This window comes from Hibiscus syriacus, unplaced genomic scaffold (genome assembly GCF_006381635.1).
Source record: "Hibiscus syriacus cultivar Baekdansim isolate YM2019G1 unplaced genomic scaffold, ASM638163v2 tig00110328_pilon, whole genome shotgun sequence".
In the NCBI taxonomy this organism is placed as follows: domain Eukaryota; kingdom Viridiplantae; phylum Streptophyta; class Magnoliopsida; order Malvales; family Malvaceae; genus Hibiscus; species Hibiscus syriacus.
The window spans coordinates 4,463,952-4,485,793 of NW_024062685.1; the positions used below are offsets into that span (position 1 = coordinate 4,463,952).

The window sequence follows — 21,842 nt, forward strand, 5'->3', positions numbered from 1 at the left end:
CTTGGAATAGAGTTCATAATTAGAAGTGGAAGTCAAATTTGACTTGTCATAAGTGGAATTAAGAGATATGAAGTGATATAATTGAAATTAGAACATATTGAAAATTTGGGTATGATTCTTGATTCTATATGGAGAAAGAAATTTTGAGGTTAAAGATGGTTTATATGGATTAAGTTGGTTTATGTAATGGTAGTTGGTTTAATGACATGATAGGGGTTTAAAATAGAATAATTGAGTGAAGAGTTGATGATTTTCGGGCTTGAAAATGTGATTTATGGGCAAAGAGTATCGGTACCCATTCAATATGTATCGATACCCTCTTGAACGAAAAATTACAGATTTCAATAGGGGTACCGATACCCTAGGGGAGGTATCGATACCCCCTAAAGGAAAAGTTGAAGATGGTTCATTAGTTTAAGTATAGTATCAAGTTATAAGGTTTAGGCTTCTGATAATTGTCTCAGAAATTATGTTTATGTAGATATTGAGCCTAAACAAGTTCCGGAACAATTAAAGAATTAGGATCGAATCAAAGCAATGCTAAGGTGAGTACAATTTAATTGTACTTATGTTATTGATCAAATATTGGCTTGCGATGAGCTAGTGACGGAGTTACTACAGTAATAAGTGACTCCTAAAATATTATTCAATTTGTGATTGATATGATGCTTATGTGGCAATAGTGTATGTGATATATATTATTGGATATGTTACATGAATTGTGTGAATACATGCACTTGTGATACAAGTGATATGATATATATGTTTATGTGAAACCATGCAAAGTGATACGAGCTATGTGACATATGAATATGAAATCATATGAAAAGTGACATGAATTACATGAAAGTAAACTACGTGATTATATGCCACATGTGATATGTGATCATAAAAGCATTATATGAGTACATGATATATGAAGCATAAAAAAAATGCCCATGTTATATGATACGAGAGCTATAGGTATAGTTGGCATGCCAAGAGTCGAGGGTCTACGCGTTTTTCGGGACAAATACATAGGTACTTCGGGACAAATACAGGTCATTCGGGACAAATTTCATATGCCCTCAGTGAGACTTATACGAGCTGTGGTGACAACATAGTGTACAACCTCAATGTACTCGAATACCTTAAGTTCTCAATAATGTACATGGGCCTATAAAGATATCAAAAGTATTTACAAGATTTATATGTGATAATGTGTGTATTCCTAAGTGAAATGTATTTGTTATATGAGATTGGTAATTGTTTAGCATTAGTGTGATTTAGAGTTTATATTATATGTTGATATGGTATAAAAGAAATTAATGATGATAAAATGAGAAATGATAAGCATGTTAATGATGTTATGTTACTGATATGTGCACTATGTATATGTTACAGAGAAGAGTATATGCTTTGGTATGATAAGGTAGTATCAATGTTCATGCATTTTAGAAGTTACAGTTAGCCTATAATTATGTTTTATATGCCTCACTAAGTCTATGACTTAGCGTGTGATTATTTCACAAGTAGGTTTCGAGAAAAGGAAGATTGATAAAAGTTATGCAAGACAGGTCAGTTTCTCCTTTCCAAAGATCTGATCAGAAAAAATTAAATAGTATGTATTTTGTAATAATTATAGTGGTTGGCATGTAAATAAAGATTTGAATCCGATATGCTCTAAATGGTTTGTAAAATCATATGATTGAGCTTTGTAATGTTTCAAATGTATATATGTAAATGGAAATTTTATACGGATGAAACCTTAGATTTTTATGAATTTATATGTATTTTATGAAAGTTACTGTAGCAGTACTGTAGCAGGGTATCGGTACCTGTAACAGGGGTATCGATACCCTTGAAGCAATCTGGAATTTTTTTTAACTCTAAATCATTATTTTGAGTAATAAGAATTTATGTTACTATCTATATGATAAGGGAATGATATAGATGTATAAAGGAAAAGGTAATGGAAGGATTGAAGTAAGTTAGTACCTTTTGTTATAAAAGGGTGATTATTCCTTGGACAAGTATGTGAGATTATAAAAAAAATTATGTATTGTAATACAAACAAGAATTAAGGAATGAGTAAAGATTTGATTTATGATGTAAAGCAATTAAAGAAAGATGAAGGAAATTAATTGATTCATAATATTGAGTAGTAATGATTAGATGTTACTATCTACGTGATGAGTGATATTATATGAATTTTTGAAAGATCAAAGTAAAATGCATAATTGAATGAGAGAAAAGACATAAATGGATGAGGTTATTGGTTACTGTTTATATGATAATCGACAGTAAATGAATGGATAAGGGAAAAATTTAGTGGAAGAACTAAAGGAAGGAAATATTAAATAAAGGAAACAACATGAGAATAATAGAACATATGTTCTTATCTATGTGTACAGTGAAAATTCAAGGACGAATTTCCTTAAAAGGAGGGGAGATTCATAACATCTCAAACTACGGTTTTAATAACTAAATTGTAAAATTTTGAATTTGGTGATTAAAGTGGAAAAGTTGAATAGATCAATGACTTATTTAAAAATAATATCTGAAGGGTTATTAGTAATTATTGAAAGTTAAAGGGCAAATAGGTCATTACTGTTCACGGTAATGTTCATACCGTATAGTACTGTTCATAAATATGTTTTTGACTTGAATTTTTATAATGAAATATAATTCAACAATATATGATCGTATTTTCTTAAAATGAGTTCAAATGTTTTGATATTTTGTAAGAATATCATTTTTAAAAGTTAATGTGACATCTCGGACTCGTATTCGGGTCGGGTTCGGGTTGGGGTGTTACATTTAATACCTACCGGTTTGTTTAAAGATTACTAATAATGTAAACGGTAAAATAAAATAGGCGCTACCTATTACATTAATACCTATCGGTTTGTTTAAAGATTACTAATAATGTAAACGGTAAAATAAAATAGGCGCTACCTATTATGTTATTATGGTTGATAATGTTTCTAGTAATTAACCGGTTATATTAAAGTCATATTTTTTGATGCATTTTACATACGACGATAATATTTCCAGTTATTATCATTATTATTACCAACACAAATAACATTTTCGGTGAAAACATATACCATTTTTTGTAGCGCTTTTAACCGATCACCTATTTAACAAGTCACGCCAATTTTTAGCCGTATATTAGTCCGCCTTACAATAGAACCTCCTATAACAGTTTTAGTTCCAAAAACTTTTGTGTTTTATCAATTTGATCATAGTAAAGAATTAATAAATTTAATAAATTTAACTTTTCATATTAAATTTTTTATCAGTTGACGTAGAATCAAATCATAATAAATTTAATTTCATATTTTTTCATTCTTCTCCTAAAAATATTATATTACTTTTTTATTGTTTAGAATTACTCTAAGAAATCTCATATGGTGTTGAAATCTACTAATGAGAGTAGTGTTCATGGTACTGTTCATTATTGTTCACGGTACTGTTCATATCGTATAGTACTGTTCATAAATACATTTTTGACTTGAATTTTTATAATGAAATATAATTCAACAATATATTTGAGTTCAAATGTTTTGATATTTTGTAAGAATATCATTTTTAAAAGTTAATGTGATATCTCAGACTCGTATCCGGGTCGAGTATGGGTTGGGGTGTTACATTTAATGGTATCAGAGCTACGATTTAGCCGATTCTAGACTAAAAATGAAGTCAAAAGTGTTTTAAAAAGTATATATGCCAATAAAAAGTGAAAATATTTATGATCTGATAGTGTAATGAGTGTATTGTCTTCTTAATAGCGTTAAATTATTATGTTATATTAGATGTATGATCATGCGTGTAACATCCGCAATACCGGGTTAGTGACCAAATTGTAAAGTTTCAGAATTTGGTGACTAAAGTAGAAGAATGAAAGAATTCAATGATTTGAATATATATTGAAGGTTTTTTGGTAATTATTAAAGGAAATTAAGGGTATTATGGTCATTTGACCAGAAAGATTTTTATAATTTTTTTAAGGTAATATAAACGTGGGACATATGAGAAGCATCCAGAGTTCTCTGCTCCTTTCTTCTTCTTCATACGTGGGAGAGCAAGGCAAAGGTAAGTTTAATTTAAGTTGGTTAATTCTTAAGTTTTAAGCTTAGTTTTGATTCTTTGGGTATTAAATAAGCTTAAGGAAAGCTTATATGGGATTTAAACAATAAGATAAAGGAATTATGAAGGAATTTGCAATATGAGTTTTAAGATGAAATTTTGATATGGTATGGTTGTTGAAGTTTTAGGGATGAATTTGACTTGTCATCAATCTAATTAAGAAGTATGAAGTGTTAGAATTGGAATTAGAACACATTGAAAATTTGGTATGATTTTTGAATCTCATATGGAAGATAAGATTTTGAGGTTTAAGATGAAATAAATGAATATAGATTGGTTTAAGTATGTGTACTAGAGTTAAGAATGAAAAGGGGATATATGAAGTGTTTGAGTGGAAATGAAGTAATTCGGGTTGAAATATGATTTCTGGGCAAGGGGAATCGGTACCCATTCAAGGGGAACCGATACCCCTTCAAACGAACAACATTTCCAGAATGTCTGTAGGGAATCGATACCCCATAGTAGGGAACCGATTCCCCCTAAAGGAAATTGTGAATATGGATTTAATAAGTTCGTTTAAGTTGCTAGTATCCAATTACAGGTGTAGGTATCTAATGATTGCCTCGAAATGTACATTTATGTAGATTCTACGCATAAAGCAATTCCGAACGTTTGGCAAGTAAGATCGATCAGGGAAAGATAAGAGATTGGAATTAACTAGTGAGGCCAGGTGAGTGCATATTCAATAGTATATGATGTGCGATGGGAATTAGACTTGCGATGAGTCTATTTCCTGAAGTGTTACATATGAATTCATGATTAAAGGCATGGGTTGAATATGCATGTATGTATGCTTGATTATATGGATTGATCTGTTCTTTTATGTGTTAAGTGATAAAGTATAAGTGATTACATAAGAAAGATTATGAATTATATGAGTTATAAACTATGTGATCATAGTAAAATAGAATTATATTATTAAATGAGAAGTGAAATAAGCTAGATAATATTGATCTATAGGATGATGTGAGAATAGTACACTAACTGGGAGATTTGAACATAAATAATAATATGAACTATAAGATAAGCTAGATGGGAAAGATTCATATTTTAAATAAAACTATAACACATGGGTTGTATGATAAAAATTTATGAAGCTATATGAGAAGATTATAAGAGTTATATGAAATTGAATTAAGTAAACAGATTAGATTATATATATATAAAGAAATAATAGAAGTGAGATGTGTTTATAAGTCTGATATAGATGAATATGAATATGAATTATAAGAGTGCTATATGAATGATATTAGGATAAATCTTGAGAATATATATATATAGATGGATATGAAATGAAATGAGTTATATGAATACCTAATTATGTGATGAAAGGGTGGATTACCTGAACATGTGTATATATATATATATATATATATATATTTCTAAGAGAAGACATAAGATTAGATATAAGCAATGTGACTATAAGTATATAGTGCTCTAAGTGATAGGACTTATAGGTATTTCTATTATAATGTTACATAATGTTTGTATGTTAAAGGAATTAGTGATGGTATAAGAATTGATATGAAATATATATGTGAAAACAAGTATATGTCATGAGATAAGACCTATGCTTATAAGCTACGTGAAAGTGTTCTAAGTGTTCCTATCTGTTATATGAAGTATATGATCATATGTGAACAAGATATGATGAGTATGTGTACAATAAATGTGGTTGGGTGAGAAATGATAGAAATTTATATGAAAACGTGTATAGGTGAATTAGCTTTGTAATTAGGTAAATATATGAAATCATAACTATGAATTATGTGATGTGAAAGTAATCTATGTGATTATATGTTATATGAGTACAAGAACATGAGATATGTGACATGTGAATTATATGGAAATGATCTACGTGTAAGTGAACTACGTGACTATGTGATAATATGAAAAAGCTATGTGATACGTGATATGTGAAAGTGAATTACAAGTTTATGTGATATTTGAAATGAAATAAATGATAACCCCATGTTATGTGTCATGAGAGCTAGGGGTATAGTTGGCATGCCAAGGCGAGGGTCTACGCGGTCCTTCGGGACATATGTTATTTCTTTGGAACATGTGTGAAGTCTGAAAGACACATACTTGATCCCTAGCATATGTATATGATTCTAAGGAATTCTATGTGGTCCTTATGGACATCATTATATGGCACTACGGTGCAATTCTACGCGGGTCCTTCGGGATATATATATTCTGTGGAACATGTGTGAAGTCTTGGAAGACACATACTTGATCCCTAGCATATGTATATGATTCTTAAGGAATTCTATGTGGTCCTTATGGACATCATTATATGGCACTACGGTGCAATTCTACGCGGCACTTCGGTGCAATTATACGAGCTGTGGTGACAGCATTAGTGCACAACCTCTATAGACTCACATATCGATAGTTCTCACATATGTACATGGGCTAATCCAGAGATATGAACAAATATATGTTAGTGGTATGATAAATGCTATAGAAATGATATGATGTTGTGTGTGTATAGTGTTTGATTGAAAAAGTATGTGATTATATGATAAACTGTTAATGATGAATTATGTGTACGTATGTATTTACTGTAATTAATCTGATATGATTTTATAGGATATGAAAAATGCATGGAATTGGTATAACATGATAGAACAGAACATGCATGTATTGATATATGTTATAAAGTGCATATAAGTCGTTAGCCTCACTAAGTCTTCGACTTAGCGTGTGATTGTTTCACACGTAGGTTTGAGAAGAGTAAAGAGTAATGCGGAGCAAGACAGGTCAGTTTTCCTTACCAAATGTCAGATCAGAAAATATATGTACTGTTTATAGAGTGTAGTTGACATGTAATCTAAAGATATAAATGGTATGAACTCTGATATATTTTGTAAACGTTTTGAATAATTTAAATGTTATCAAAGTTTTTAAATTACTCACTATTCTATAAGAATAAATGTTTGAAAAGTCAATGTGACACTTCGGACTCGTATCCGGGTCGGATACGGGTTGGGGGTGTTACAATGCGAGCTTCCAGAGTGAAGCACAAGGCGATAGACTGAAGGTAATAACAATTCACCTGTCCTGGCCAGGCAGGGAGAAGAGCGAACACCTCAGGGAGTGCTTGTATAAGATTAGAGAATGTTTTCATGATGTGGAATGATATTTTGATGTGTTTTCAATTTTCCACTCCTTTAACTTATAGAATGAATGTATTGAAATAGTTAAAAGAGTTAGAGCACCCGAGTTCAAGGGTGAAAGAAAGGTTAAGTTGTTACAGATCTTTAGTTAAATGATATGAAGATAATGTGAAGGTTTCATTTCTCCAAGGTGGAGAAGTTAAATTGAGTAATTCGTTACTACGTAGGAAACTAGAGTATGGTGGACAAATGTCACCATAAGAATGTTAAAAGATCAAGTGACGTGGTTATTGTTTGTAGAAGAGTTCAAGAATAAGTACATCGATGACCAGTTTATAAGACAAATGAAGCTAGAATATGCGAGCTTGAAGCAAGGGAGTTACATGTGCATGTGTATGAATGTAAGTTTAATAATTTAAGCATATTTGTTGCTAAGTTGATTTCGATTAAGAATGATACATGTGATTGGTTGTTTAGAGCTTGCGCCTTAAATTAAAAGAGTGTTACTGGTTTTGAAATTGTTCCCATTTCAAGAAATGGTTAATCGTGTTAAAGTTCTAGCAAGAGTTCAAAATGAAAGGATTGGAGAACAAAAATCTCATATGATTAAGAGAATTAGTGCTTCATAGAGTTAAGCACCATCAAAGAAAGATAGGGATTTTGGTTTTCCAACTTTAAACCAGATATTAATTAGTTGTATTCTTCGTCGGAGAATCAAATAGATGAGAGTCAGAAAGACTCAAGCAGGGGTCTGATGTTGGAAGATTAAACAAGTAGTTAATTGATAATATGTCAAGGTTAAAGACAACCTTGGTGAATTGGGTTAAAAGCTCTATTAAAAGTGTTGTAAATTGAAGTAGAAAAAAAATATTTTAAATTGATTAGATGAGTACTGAAATCTGGTGATTTTTTAAACAAGTGGAGAAAACACAAGTATAATGATAAAGAATAAGGTTTGTGCAAGTAAACTTGACTATCAAAGTCATGAAACTGTGGTAAGGAGTGATAATTAAGGATAAATATGTGTGATATAAAAAAGCATGGGAGTATGAAGGACTGATATGGTTAAGTTATGTATAAGGCCATGCTGATTATAAAAAGGATAAATGGATAACGAAATGAAAAGGATAATTATGTATAAGCAAAAGTGTGGATATGGTATTGAATATGAAGAGTTTCCCTTAGGGATGGAAAAAGTTAGCGTTGACTAACAAGATAATATAAAAAAAATGTATTGGAAGTATAAAATTAAAGATATTGTCAGGTTAAGAACCAAATATGAAGTAGATTCGAACAGTTGTATATGTTGATAATAGTAATGTGATAGTGAAGGAAGTGAGAATTCATATGGTTGAGTAAAGCTAAGGATGATAAGAAAGTTTAAGAATGGATACATCAGTGATAAGTTTATAAGACAAAGAAAGTTATAATGTTTAATTTTGAAACAGAGGAATAATATTGTATTTAAGTAAAAGTCCGAGTTTGAAAAGTTGAGTAAGATATCGTTGAGGAAAATTTCGATGAAAAAGAAGGTATATGATCGGGTTAATAAGGGTTGTACCATAGATTAAAAAGTTAAGGATTGTGTTCAGAAAATTGAATATGCAACCGAATAATGTTAAAGGATCTCCACTATTCTAATGTAGAGAATTTGGATGAAGTAATTTAGTTGCTATGCAGTTGAGTTAAAGTATGGTAAAAAAATGTTATAATGGGAATAATAGAAGATTCATTGGTGTGAATATTGTTCAGAAGAGTTTAAAGAAATAGGTACATCGATGATTATTTTATAAGATAGAAGATGTTGAAATGTGAGTGTGAACAAGAAAATTTCATGATGCATGAATGTTGTGGATTTGATAGTTAAGTAAACTATTGTTGAGATAATTCTGATTGAAAAAAGGGGTATATGATTAATTGATTCGGGCATGTGCCCTATATTGAACAGTTGTTATTAATTAGCTGTAAGAGTAAAGGTGATAGAGTTATAAGATTTAAAGAAAAGATAAAGTGAGTTAATCAAGTATGATGTGAATATGGATTTGGTGGTGTATTCTAATCATATAGATATAATGTAGCAAAGAAATAAGTATTTGTATAAGATTAAGGAAGAAATTATCAGTACAAGAGATGGTAAAGGAAAAGGTTCTGTATAAATAAAGAGAATTATCAAAGTTACGAAGATGCGATGAAGATCAATAATCAGGGATAAATATAAGCGATATGAAAAGAGTATGAGAGTCTGAAGAAAAAGATATGACATAGGTTGTAAGGAGATTTGGATTTGTGAAGGAATGAAGGACTAAGGAAATTAAATGATGGAGTTTAAAAGCTCAGTATGAAAAGGATTATAATGAGGTATAAAGTATAAGTTAGTATAGAAGTAAGAAATGTTCATAAGAAGATATGGAAAAAAAAATTGTTAGATTTTGCAAAGTGTATATCTTAATCATCTGTAATGATGATTTAAGGTTATGTTTCTTGGTCAAGTAGACGTGAACAAAAAGATAAACAATGATTCATACGTATTAAGGAAGTTAAGATATAGTTGAATAATGATAAAATAAAAATTGGTAATTAGAGACTTATGAGGAAAGTGAATGATTTGGGATTTTGAGTAATAAGAATTTATGTTACTATCTATATGTTAAGGGACATGATATAGATGTATAAAGGAAAAGGTAATAGAAGGATTGAAATAAGTTAGTACCTTTTGTTATAAAAGGGTGATTATTCCTTGGACAAGTATGTGAGAATATAAAAAAAAAATTGTGTATCGTAATACAGACAAGAATTAAGGAATGAGTAAAGATTTGGTTTATGGTGTAAAGCAATTAAAGAATGATGAAAGAAATTAATTTGGATGTTACTGTCTACGTGATGAGTGATATTATATGATTTTTGAAAGATCAAGGAAAATGCATAATCGAATGAGAGAAAAGACATAATGGATGAGGTTACTGGTTACTGTTTATATGATAATCGACAATAGATGAATGAATAAGGAAAAATTAGTAGAAGAACTAAAGGAGGAAATATTAAATAAAGGAAACAACATGAGAACAATAGAAAATATGTTCTATCGATGTGTACAGTGAAAATTTGAGGACAAATTTTCTTAAAAGTGGGAGATTTGTAACATCCCAAAATACGAGTTAGTGACTAAATTGTAAAATTTCTGAATTTGGTGATTAAGTGGAAAAGTTGAATAGTTCAATGACTTATTTAAAAATAATCTGAAGGATTTATTGAAAGAGTTAAAGGCAAATAGGTCATTACTTTCACGTATTGTTCATTACTGTTCACGGTATTGTTCATACCGTATAGTACTGTTCAACCATTTAGTATTGTTCATAAACGTTTTTTACTTGAATTTTTATAGAAAATTCAACAATATGATCGTGTTTTCTTAAAATGAGTTCAAATATTTGATATTTTGTAAGAATATCATTTTTAAAAGTTAATGTGACATCTCGAACTCGTATCCTAGTTGGTACGGTTGGGGTGTTACATTTAATACCTACCGGTTTGTTTAAAGATTACTAATAATAAACGGTAAAATAAAAGGCGCTACCTATTACATTAATACCTACTGGTTTGTTTAAAGATTACTAATAATGTAAACGATAAATAAAATAGGCGCTACCTATTATGTATTATGGTTGATAATATTTATAGTAATTAACCAGTTATTTAAAGTCATATTTTTTGGTGCATTTTACATACGACGATAATATTCCTAGTTATTATCATTATTATTACCAACACAAATAACATTTTCGGTGAAAACATATAACATTTTTGTAGCGCTTTTAACCGGTCACCTATTTAACAAGTCAAGCCATTTTAACCGTTTATCCGCCTCACAGTAGAACCTCCTATAACAGTTTTAGTTTCAAAAACTTTTATGTTTTATCAATTGATCATAGTGAAGAATTAATAATTTAACTTTTTCATATTTAATTTTTTATCAATTCAAGTTAGAATCAAATCATAATAAATTTAATATATCATATTTTTTCATTCTTCTCCTAAAAATATTTATTACTTTTTTATTGTTTAGAATACTCTAAAAAAATCTCATATGATGTTGAATTCTACTAATGAGGGTAGTGTTTTATTGACACCGAGTAAGGAAGTTGGAAAATCTTTTCTATTGATTTTTTTTGGGTGAATTTAGAGGATACCTTCTTTCATGTTTTGTTATTGCTTTTAAAGCATCGACTTAGATTGTACTGATCATCGACCGATTTTATTTTCGGATCATAAGTTTTGTTACACATACTTGAAGCCTGTAAATTGAGCTTGTTAAATCATATATTTGACCAGCATCCATCGATGAAAGGCTGTTATTAGTAATTTCTTATTACTTTATGGTAAATACACTTATCTAACTATTGCTTGATCCATACACTTGTCGTAACAGGTTTTCACCCGGCACGAATTTTCCTTGGCGGAAAAAGTATGTGAATAAATAAATAGTTTTATTGAAATGTTTTGGGAGTCACCATCGGTCTTTTGGGTTAGGTAGGTCGAATACCTAAAAAAATATCTTTTAAAAGAATTTTTAAGAAAACATCAGTTAAAAGATAAATCGGTCTGCGTTTAACCCAAATTCGTTCTTTTAATAATAAAAAGAGATTTGGGTCGGTTACGTTTGAGGAATGATTAACACCCCTACAACGCCCAAAATTGGTCCATGTCGATTATAAATTATCTCTAATAATAGAATTTAAGAATTCGAATATAAATTTAATTTATGATCCTCTTATTCCATATTCAATCGCAGAATTTTAAAGAAAAAACATATATAAAATGATTTTTATAAATTATAAATAAATATTTTTCATTTAAAAATATCAGAAAATGACATCTAGTTGCTTTAAGACATCCCATTTCTTTAATATTAACAAATAAATAAATATAATTTTCCTAAAAAAATAATTTAAATAAAACTAAATTAAATATAATATTTTATTTATTTAAAAATAAAAAAAGAACATCCAATTACTTTAAGACAACCACTTTCTTAATATTAAAAATAAATAATATTATTATTTAATCAAATATATTTATATTATATGACTAAAATGAAAATAATAAAATAATAACTTAAACATATTGAAATTTAAAAGGTAATGATAAATTTAAAATACAATTTAACAGTGACTAAAATAGAGAAATTAAAACTATAGGAGTAAATAAAAATAAGAAAACTTAAGGTAAAAATTAAAATCAGTGATTAATTATAAGATATCAAATTAAAAGCTATAATTCGTAATATTATAAAATATAGGTGCTAACAATATAATTTATCCTTAATTAAATAATTTGGGATTAAATAAAATTTATAAAATTATAAGGACTAAATAATATTTACCCTAAATATTTAAACATATATATAGTGACCAAATTATAATAACACAAAATTTAAAAGACCGAATTAAAAGGATAAATTGCTTTTAATGACCAAAATGAAGTTTATAAACTTGATGGATGTGGACGTGATTTTCCCTTGAGGGAAATTACACAGACACCCCTCACCAAAACAGAGTCGTTTTGGTGAGGGTATAATACCCTTTAAACGGCCTGAGGCCATTTCTTTCTTTTTAGTTCTCTTTCTCTTTCTAAGGAGAGAACTCTTCCTTCTATCTAAGTTTCTTCAACGACGGAAGTCCGGCCATCGTCGGCAACCGTGTTCCACGGTGGCCAGAATTTACAAAATACACCCGGAAAATTCTCTTTAGATCCTAAAACCGATTCCGACCTCCCTTTTTTCTAAAAATCCTCCAAACTCCGTAGATCTAAGTTTTTACTTCGGTTTTTTGGTGGTTCACGGCAGTTTGGATGCTCCGACGAGGGTATGCTTCTCGGTATCTTACTCTATTTTTTTTGTTGCTGTGTGTTTTTCTTGTTGGTTTAATGGCCTTTTTATAGGCTTTTTGTACACCTTTGGACCGGTTAAAAGAGGATAACCCGGTGAGTCACTGCCAAGGCGTGATGGAAACTACTGGAACGGGGACGTGGCGGGACAGCTGTTCGGGCTTGCTGGAATCTGCTGGAGCTGCAACGTGGAAGGGAGACGCTGACAGTGCTGGAAGCTACTGGATGGAGGGGGCTACTAGATATGAGATGTAAAATGGTGATTACAACACTCATTACCTTTGTTTTTTTTTCCCAATTCATTATTTTACACATGCATTTATATATTTCTTAATGTTTTCTCTCTTCCTATTTTCTTTGATATTTTTTATCTAATTTTCAAATAATAATATCATTAGAGTTTCATTTAGTATATTTTCGAAGTTGAAAGATTATATTAATAACGAGAAACAGCATCTATGTTACGATTACATAAATCCTGACTAAACTACTAACAACAAAGTAATTTACATGATACAACAACATATTCTGTTAATGAGTGGAGAGCATGCGTATCATTTAACCAGCCCGAATTCGAAATTCGTGGATTGGGCCAGCTCGCTTCAAATATATATGTCTCAGTTCATAGTAAGGGTGTTCCACTAAAGCTCATTTGGTTATTTTCGGAGGATACTCATGTTTTTGTCGTCGAGGCGTTATATTTATAAATCTTAAGTTATGTGCCCGAACAAACTCACATCAGTGGTTAAAAGAATATTTAATTATGTATAGACATTTTTACTTCATGTGAATCGATAGTAGAGTAATTTTTATTGTTAGAACGGAATATTTTAAATTTATTGGTCGATATTAGAAATAATTCTCTTATCTATGAAAAAGTAGAGATATTTAGCATTCTCAAGCGATTAAATAAGACAACTCAGTCTGCAACAACACACTGTAGATATTGAGAAAACATCTCTATACTAAAAAAAATTTGTACAGGTGAATGAAGCATCTTCGTCTTAGTAGAAGCGATGAGGTTGATTTCCTCTCGTTAGAGAAAATGCATCCTGATGTTCGTTAAGGCGCAATGTATTGGTAGAGTAGAGACTCTTGACCTATAAAGGTTTAGAATATTAAAGTAGTATTATTCAACTTTAACAAAAATATTATTTAAACTATAATTTAAATGAGAACGATTCAGTTTAGTTTGAAAACTAAATAGTTTAAATACAAATATCTAAATTATTCACATCTCATCCCACTCATAAATTCAGGGATGGACCGAGGAGGGGTGAGTGGGGGTGGTCGACCTATGAAAATTTAAAATTATAGTATATTTTAGATTTTTTTAAATGAATTTTATATTGAAAATATATTTTCTCTTCCCTAAAATTTTATAAATTCGTCGTTTCTTAAAATTTTAGAACTTCGCTTTCCCTAACATAAAATCATGTATTTGTCTCTGCATAAATCTAAAGATTATATATATTTAAACGTAATCAATTTCTGTGTCATCCTCTATGTGGCAATGATAATCATTCCAACAAAACCATTACTTAATCAATTAACTAAATAAATAATATGATCAATGAATAAGAAATATAGAGAAAGAAATGCATAAAAAGGTTAAATTACATTGATGGAGAACAAATATGCAACTTGATAAACATAAAAATGATCATAAAAAATTGACAAAAATAGTGCAAGCCAAAACTAACAAAAGATTTGACTTTACAAAAGAATAATCTTATTCCCCCCTTTCTAATTAAAAAAGGAATATGATTATACAGATAGGTGAGGTAATAACATAATATATTGTGCTTAGAAACATAATATATCGTCCTCATAAAATAAAATTTTAAGAGTTTATCCCTTAACATAAGATTTTATTTCCGGTCTAAAATGCGTAAGGTCATTCATTTTATCTCTAAATTACCATCTCTCATGTCAAAATAAATATTATAAATGAAAAGAAAAGAAGAGGTGATAACGAGGAACTGACAAGCAAGATAGGAGCAAAGAGATGCCAAAATCAACACCAAATACTTTACGGGAAGTGGGCATCTTTGCTTTCCTCTTCATCATTGACCAAACAGATTCCCAATTTCTCAATTCCATTCCATCACATAACAACTCCATGAAACCCTTTAATGAAAAAAGAAGAAGAAGGATTTATTTATTTATTTATTTTTGACGAAAAAGAGCCTTGTCTATAAGCCCTGTTAACTATTTAATTGTCTAATAATTTCGAAATCAAAATTACTTTTAATATACAGTATACATTAATCATACTCCTATATACATATATATATATATATATATATATATATATATATATAATGAAATGAAAATAGAAGAAGTATACATACCCACACAAGTTTCAATGGCGGTGGTCCCCTCCCAGTACTCTTCCTGTACCTTAATTAATTTAATTTTTAAAAATGTCGTTTTAAAACGGTTTATTATCAACAATTGGTCCCTACTTGTATAATGCAAAATCCCACAAACAGGAATTCTAATGGAATATATTATTCCCTACTTATCCACCTTTATCCTGAAAACGAAAGAAGCTCTCGACTTTCCCTATTATTCTAGTGAGTCAGGAATTACTTAGTTATATCGGTTAAAGATTACAATTGGTGAAAAGTAGATAAATGGTTGGTGAAATGTTATTAGTAAGTAGATTGATGGTTGATAAGAGATAATGAATGAATAAAAATTGTACAATTAAATTCGTATAGATTGAAGCTTGTAATATAACGTTAATGAAGTAATGGAATTCTTTCCTTTTTTGAATGAAGAGAACGGAAGCTAGAGAAAACTGCACGTTCCAGTGCGGGCGGGCCAGGTAGATGCAAGATGTGCGGCACCATCGACAAGCCACCATTCGAACCTGTAATCACCATTTTTAGCTGCAGCAGTACCTCCACGTTGCAAATTCCAATAGCTTCCAACTGCAGCAGCCCCTCCACGTCCCTGTTTCGACGGTTTCCAGCAGACTCCAGAAGACAGCTGCCCCTCCACGTTGAAGTCCTAAGGTGAGTCACCACTATAATTTTATAAAAGGATTACAAGTCTATACTTCATTTTCATTACATCTGGTTATTCCTTTTCAATCTGTTAGTGTGTTTAGGCTGTCACTGAAAGCTCAACTTTTTTCCCTCTTTTCTTACCTTTTGTTTCCCTCTTCTTTATATATATATATATATAATTTCGTCCTTTTTCTTACTAATGAGACTAATGATAGACCCTTAGAGGAAGGTTGAGAAGTCATTGCTATGAAATTTTAAATGCTCATATATTTTTATATTTTTTATTGATAATCTATTTTATTCTCTTAAAATTTTATAAATTTATTTTCTTAACATAAAATCTTATGTTCATCTTTGAATATGATACATAAGTCTTCCTAATATATTACATCATATTAGTATTTAGGTGATGAATATTAACAATTGAGTGATTGTTTTACTATAAATTAATAATATTACTTAATTTAACCCCCCCCCCAAAGTTTGGTCACACGTGAGAGACTGGAAACAGATTGCGATTGTGTCAAGAGAAGGAATATGACATTCCCAATTTCACATTGTATCATGAGATGAAACCACATTATCAAGAGGGGACCTAATCGAGAGGACATGCGAGCCTCAAGATTGGGTTGCATATTATTCTATCACCTCTATATGTGTAAATTAGAAATTTTTATGTTGTATTCATTTTTCTAAAAGTTTGATGAGCGTTTTAAATTGAATATATTTATTTTTTAATTTTTCAGTGTTATTGATTTACTATTGTTGATTTGGTTCTGGTTTTACATGAGTTTATTTCTTAGAACCAGCCAAAAGAATGACACATTTTGTATTTTTTTATTATCCGATCGTGGTTGGCGACATGAGCACGACATAAGGCATGATGTTGTCCGACATGATAATTTTTAGAAAATCCAGTTATCAACAACTTCCGGAAGACGATCCAATCAGCATTATCCATAAGGGAAATGTACGGAAATTACTTAGGATTTAAGTTTGTATTTGAATTCATAACTTTGGGAAAATATCATTTAATTATTTAAGATTTTATTTGAATATTTTTAGGATAATTTTATTTTCTTTAGGTTATTTGAAAGCTATAAATACCTAGGGTGAATTCAATTTATTTTCTTTATTTTAATTTTATAAAAGTTTTTTTCTTTTCGCTTTCATTTTTATTTTAAGTCTTTATTTTATTTTCTTTAAAACATGCCAAGTATGATTTCTATCATGCTTGGCTAATTTTCTCAATTAGCTAATGACTTAGCGATGATTCAATTCATTAAGTGAGAATTGAAAAACACTAAATATCATGTTTAGCTAATTTTCTCAATTAGCATTTCCTTTAAAAATATTAACACTTTCATTTCAAAAAGTCAACGTTGATCTGATTTAAAGTTGGGAGAAAGAATCGAGTAATAGCAAGTTCGACTTCCTGTGAACACACTTAGCGGTGATCAACTAAGGGAAATTGAGATCGAATTCAATTCTCATTGAGACAACATAATCTGAGTCGGGCTTTTCCAACACTTAAAGTTGATTTGGGGCTAATAACGATAGTCATAGTTAGTCCAAATAATGACTGAATTTCAAAGATTGACTTGAGAATATTGGTTTATCGGAAAGAAAAGTAAGTTACAAAGGTTGAACCTTGTAGATTGTAACCGACATGAATCTCAAAGTAAAATCTCTTCGATGATCGAAATGAATTGAGACAAAGAGAAGCTTGAAGTTATTCTCATCATTATTGTTTTCAACTATTATTTTCACTCTTTGTTATTTTATTTTTACTTATTTCATTTTACTTAATTTTCACTACAAAATCCCCTTTCTTTTTACTATAGTTTCCCTGGATTTGAATCAACACGGGAAATTTCTAATTCCCTACTGATTGACTCTTTCTTCTCTTTACTACATTTATTTTATTTATTTCATTTAGAAGAAAAAATATTATTTGACATTATACAACGCTTACGCTTATCAAAGTTCTTAATATATATTCAATATTTATATATGTAATATTAAAATTTAATTAAATATATTTTTAAAATTAAATCTATCTATATTGATGCTCATAAATTTCTAAGATTGGGATAGAAACATAAAATGAAAAATGAAAAAGCCTCTTTATGAAAAAGATGAGCATAATGCACAGATCTCCATCTTTCTCAATGCTTAGAGTCTGCTTCTTTTTTTTTCTTTATCAATTTTCATTGAGGCTTATTATTAAAGCTGCATCCAACGATTCCTTCAATCATCTCAGTTATATATTCTCTTCTCCATCTTCTTCTTTGCAACAATCGCCTTAACTACCACCTTTTTTCCCACTCAAATGGAAGCCAAATCTCTTTTTCTCCTTATACTTCTGCTTACTTTCATGCTTTGTTCTTCTGAAACTGTAAAACATGATCATCAGTTTCAGTTCTTCAACTTCATGAAAGCTTCTCTATCAGGAAAGGCCTTGGCTGATTGGGACATGAAGGGGAAAAGTTATTGCAATTTCACTAGAGTTAACTGCAATGACAAAGGGTATGTCGAAAGCATTAACCTCTCCGGATGGTCCCTTTCCGGTGATTTCCCGGCCGACGTGTGCTCGTACCTGCCGGCGTTACGGGTTTTTGATATCAGCCGCAACGATCTCCGTGGCAACTTTCTTAACAGTGTTGTCAACTGCTCTCTCTTGGAAGAGTTCAATATGAGTTCTGTTTACCTGAGAGCAAAACTTCCGGATTTCATCAAAATGACATCTTTACGTGTCCTTGATCTGTCGTACAACCAGTTCGAAGGCGACTTTCCCATGTCGGTAACTAATCTCACCAATCTTGAGGAGTTCTACTTCAATGAAGTTGATGAAATAAACCTATGGCAACTTCCTGAGAACATCTCGAGGCTGACAAAACTCAGAGTTATGGTCTTGACGACATGCATGTTGTATGGTCGGATCCCAACGTCGATAGGAAACATGACGTCACTTGTCGATCTTGAATTGAGTGGGAATTTCCTTTCAGGTCAGATTCCGAAGGAGCTTGGTTTGCTCAAGGACTTGGAACAGCTAGAGCTTTATTACAATCAGCACTTGTCGGGGACAATACCTGAAGAACTGGGAAACCTGACAAAGCTAAAAGACCTGGACATGTCGGTCAACATGTTGAGCGGAGCCATTCCAGAGTCCATATGTCGACTACCCAATCTTCAAGCTCTTCAACTTTATAACACAGTCTTACAGGAGAAATCCCTGGTGTTATTGGAGATTCAACAGTGTTGACCATTCTTTCACTCTATGGAAATTTCCTGTCTGGACAAATTCCACAAGACATGGGGATCTCATCACCATTGATTGTTCTTGACTTGTCTGAAAACAAGCTGTCGGGTCCATTGCCGGCTGAGATTTGTAAAGGAGGTAAATTGCTGTATTTACTTGTCTTAGATAACAAGCTTTCTGGGAAGTTGCCTGAGAGTTATGCAAACTGTAAGTCTCTTATACGGTTTCGAGTGAGTAATAATCATTTGGAGGGTTCAATACCAGAAGGAATTCTAGCCCTCCCTCATGCTTATATCATCGACTTGGCTGACAATGATTTTACGGGTCCTTTTCCAAGATCAATTGAAAACGCTAGGAACTTGTCTGAATTGTTCTTGCAGAACAATAAGATGTCTGGTTTTTTGCCCCCTGAAATTTCTCGAGCTGTAAATCTGGTGAAGATTGATCTCAGTAACAATCTGCTGGCTGGTTCAATACCTTCAGAGATTGGCAATTTGAAGAATCTGAATTTACTTCTGTTGGAAGGTAACAAGTTCGGTTCTTCAATCCCCGGTTCACTTTCTTTGCTGAAATCTCTCAATGTTCTCGATCTTTCGAACAATCGTCTGACCGGAAAAATCCCAGAGAGTCTCTGTGAATTGTTGCCAAATTCCATCAACTTTTCCCACAATCAACTTTCTGGACCAATCCCAATTTCATTGATTCAAGGAGGGTTGGTTGAAAGCTTTTCAGGCAATCCAGGTCTTTGTGTTCCAATCCATGTTAAAAATTTTCCCATATGTCAACACATTTACAACCAAAAGAAGCTAAATTCAATGTGGGCAATCATTGTTTCAGCCATTTTCATCACAATCGGAGCTCTCCTGTTTCTTAAACGCCATTTAAGGATACAAAGAGCTGTAATAGAACACGATGAGACCGTATCTTCATCATTCTTTTCATATGATGTGAAGAGTTTCCATAGAGTATGTTTCAACCAACACGAGATCCTCGAAGCAATGATCGATAAGAACATAGTCGGCCACGGAGGGTTCGGCATGGTTTACAGAATCGAGTTGAAAAGCGGAGAGGTTGTTGCGGTGAAGAAACTATGGAGTAAAACAGCCAAAGACTCGTTTTCAGAAGATCAGGTGATTTTCAACAAAGGATTGAAGACTGAAGTTGAGACTCTTGGAAGCATAAGGCACAAGAACATAGTCAAACTGTATAGCTACTTCTCGAGTTTCGATTGTAACCTGTTGGTATATGAGTTCATGCCAAATGGGAACCTTTGGGATGCTCTTCACAAAGGATGGTTCCATCTCGACTGGCCAACCAGGCACCAGATCGCACTTGGGGTGGCTCAGGGCTTGGCTTATCTTCATCATGATCTGATGCCACCTATTATTCATAGGGATATCAAATCAACAAATATCCTATTGGACGTTAATTATCAACCCAAAGTTGCAGATTTTGGAATTGCCAAGGTTTTGCAAGCAAGAGGAGGGAAAGATTCTACCAACACCGTCATTGCAGGCACCTACGGTTACTTGGCACCTGGTAAATATTCTGACTCTTCTTCATTAATTTCAATTAGATACATTATGTTCTGACCCTAAGTTTACAACTATTTTGACAGAATACGCATATTCAAACAAAGCAACAACAAAGTGTGATGTGTATAGTTACGGAGTGGTGCTGATGGAACTAATAACCGGTAAGAAACCAGTGGAGTCGGAATTTGGAGAGAACAAGAACCTTGTTTACTGGGTTTCAACGAAGCTGGACACAAAGGAAGGTGTGATGGAGGCCTTAGACAGGCGAGTCTCCGGTTCGTTTAAGGACGAGATGGTTCGGGTTCTGAGAACCGCCATGCGATGTACATGCAAGAACCCATCCCAACGTCCAACAATGAACGAGGTTGTCCAACTGCTGATTGCAGCAGATCCTTGCAGATTAGATTCTTACAAGTGTTCAACGGATAAAACCAAGATGCATCGAATGGCACTAGAATAAAGAACCAATCAGATGTGTGAGTGTGCGGGTGAATTGACATAGGTTCTATAGAGTCCCAAAGTATTACTGAAAGGCCACGCATAATATGGCTTGAAGATTCTCTCTTTTTTCTTTAGATCTTGTAAGGAACTTAATCAGTACAACTGCTTTATGACAACGCGTAGCATCTGAATGATATCATTGCATGGCTTTTTTTATAGCTTTCTTTCCTTTAAAAAATTCTCTCTTTTTTAGGGTTATCTAGAACAAAAGAACACTTCAAAATGGATTTGCAAGAGGCTTTCTTTTAGGATCTCAAGTGGGTTTTTTTTTATTGATTCGGATTGTAAACATGAAGTCAAAGAGATTCTTTTATCCAAGTTTAATATTTCTGATTTTATCTTATCTATATTCAACTATAATAAATATTTTTCATTTTTTATATATTTAAAA

The 21,842-nt window shown here is 31.5% G+C and overlaps 1 pseudogene; it reads left to right on the forward strand.

The window, feature by feature from the left end:
- Positions 1-18,275: 18,275 nt before the first annotated feature.
- Positions 18,276-21,568, forward strand: LOC120118516 (annotated as a pseudogene).
- Positions 21,569-21,842: the final 274 nt, after the last annotated feature.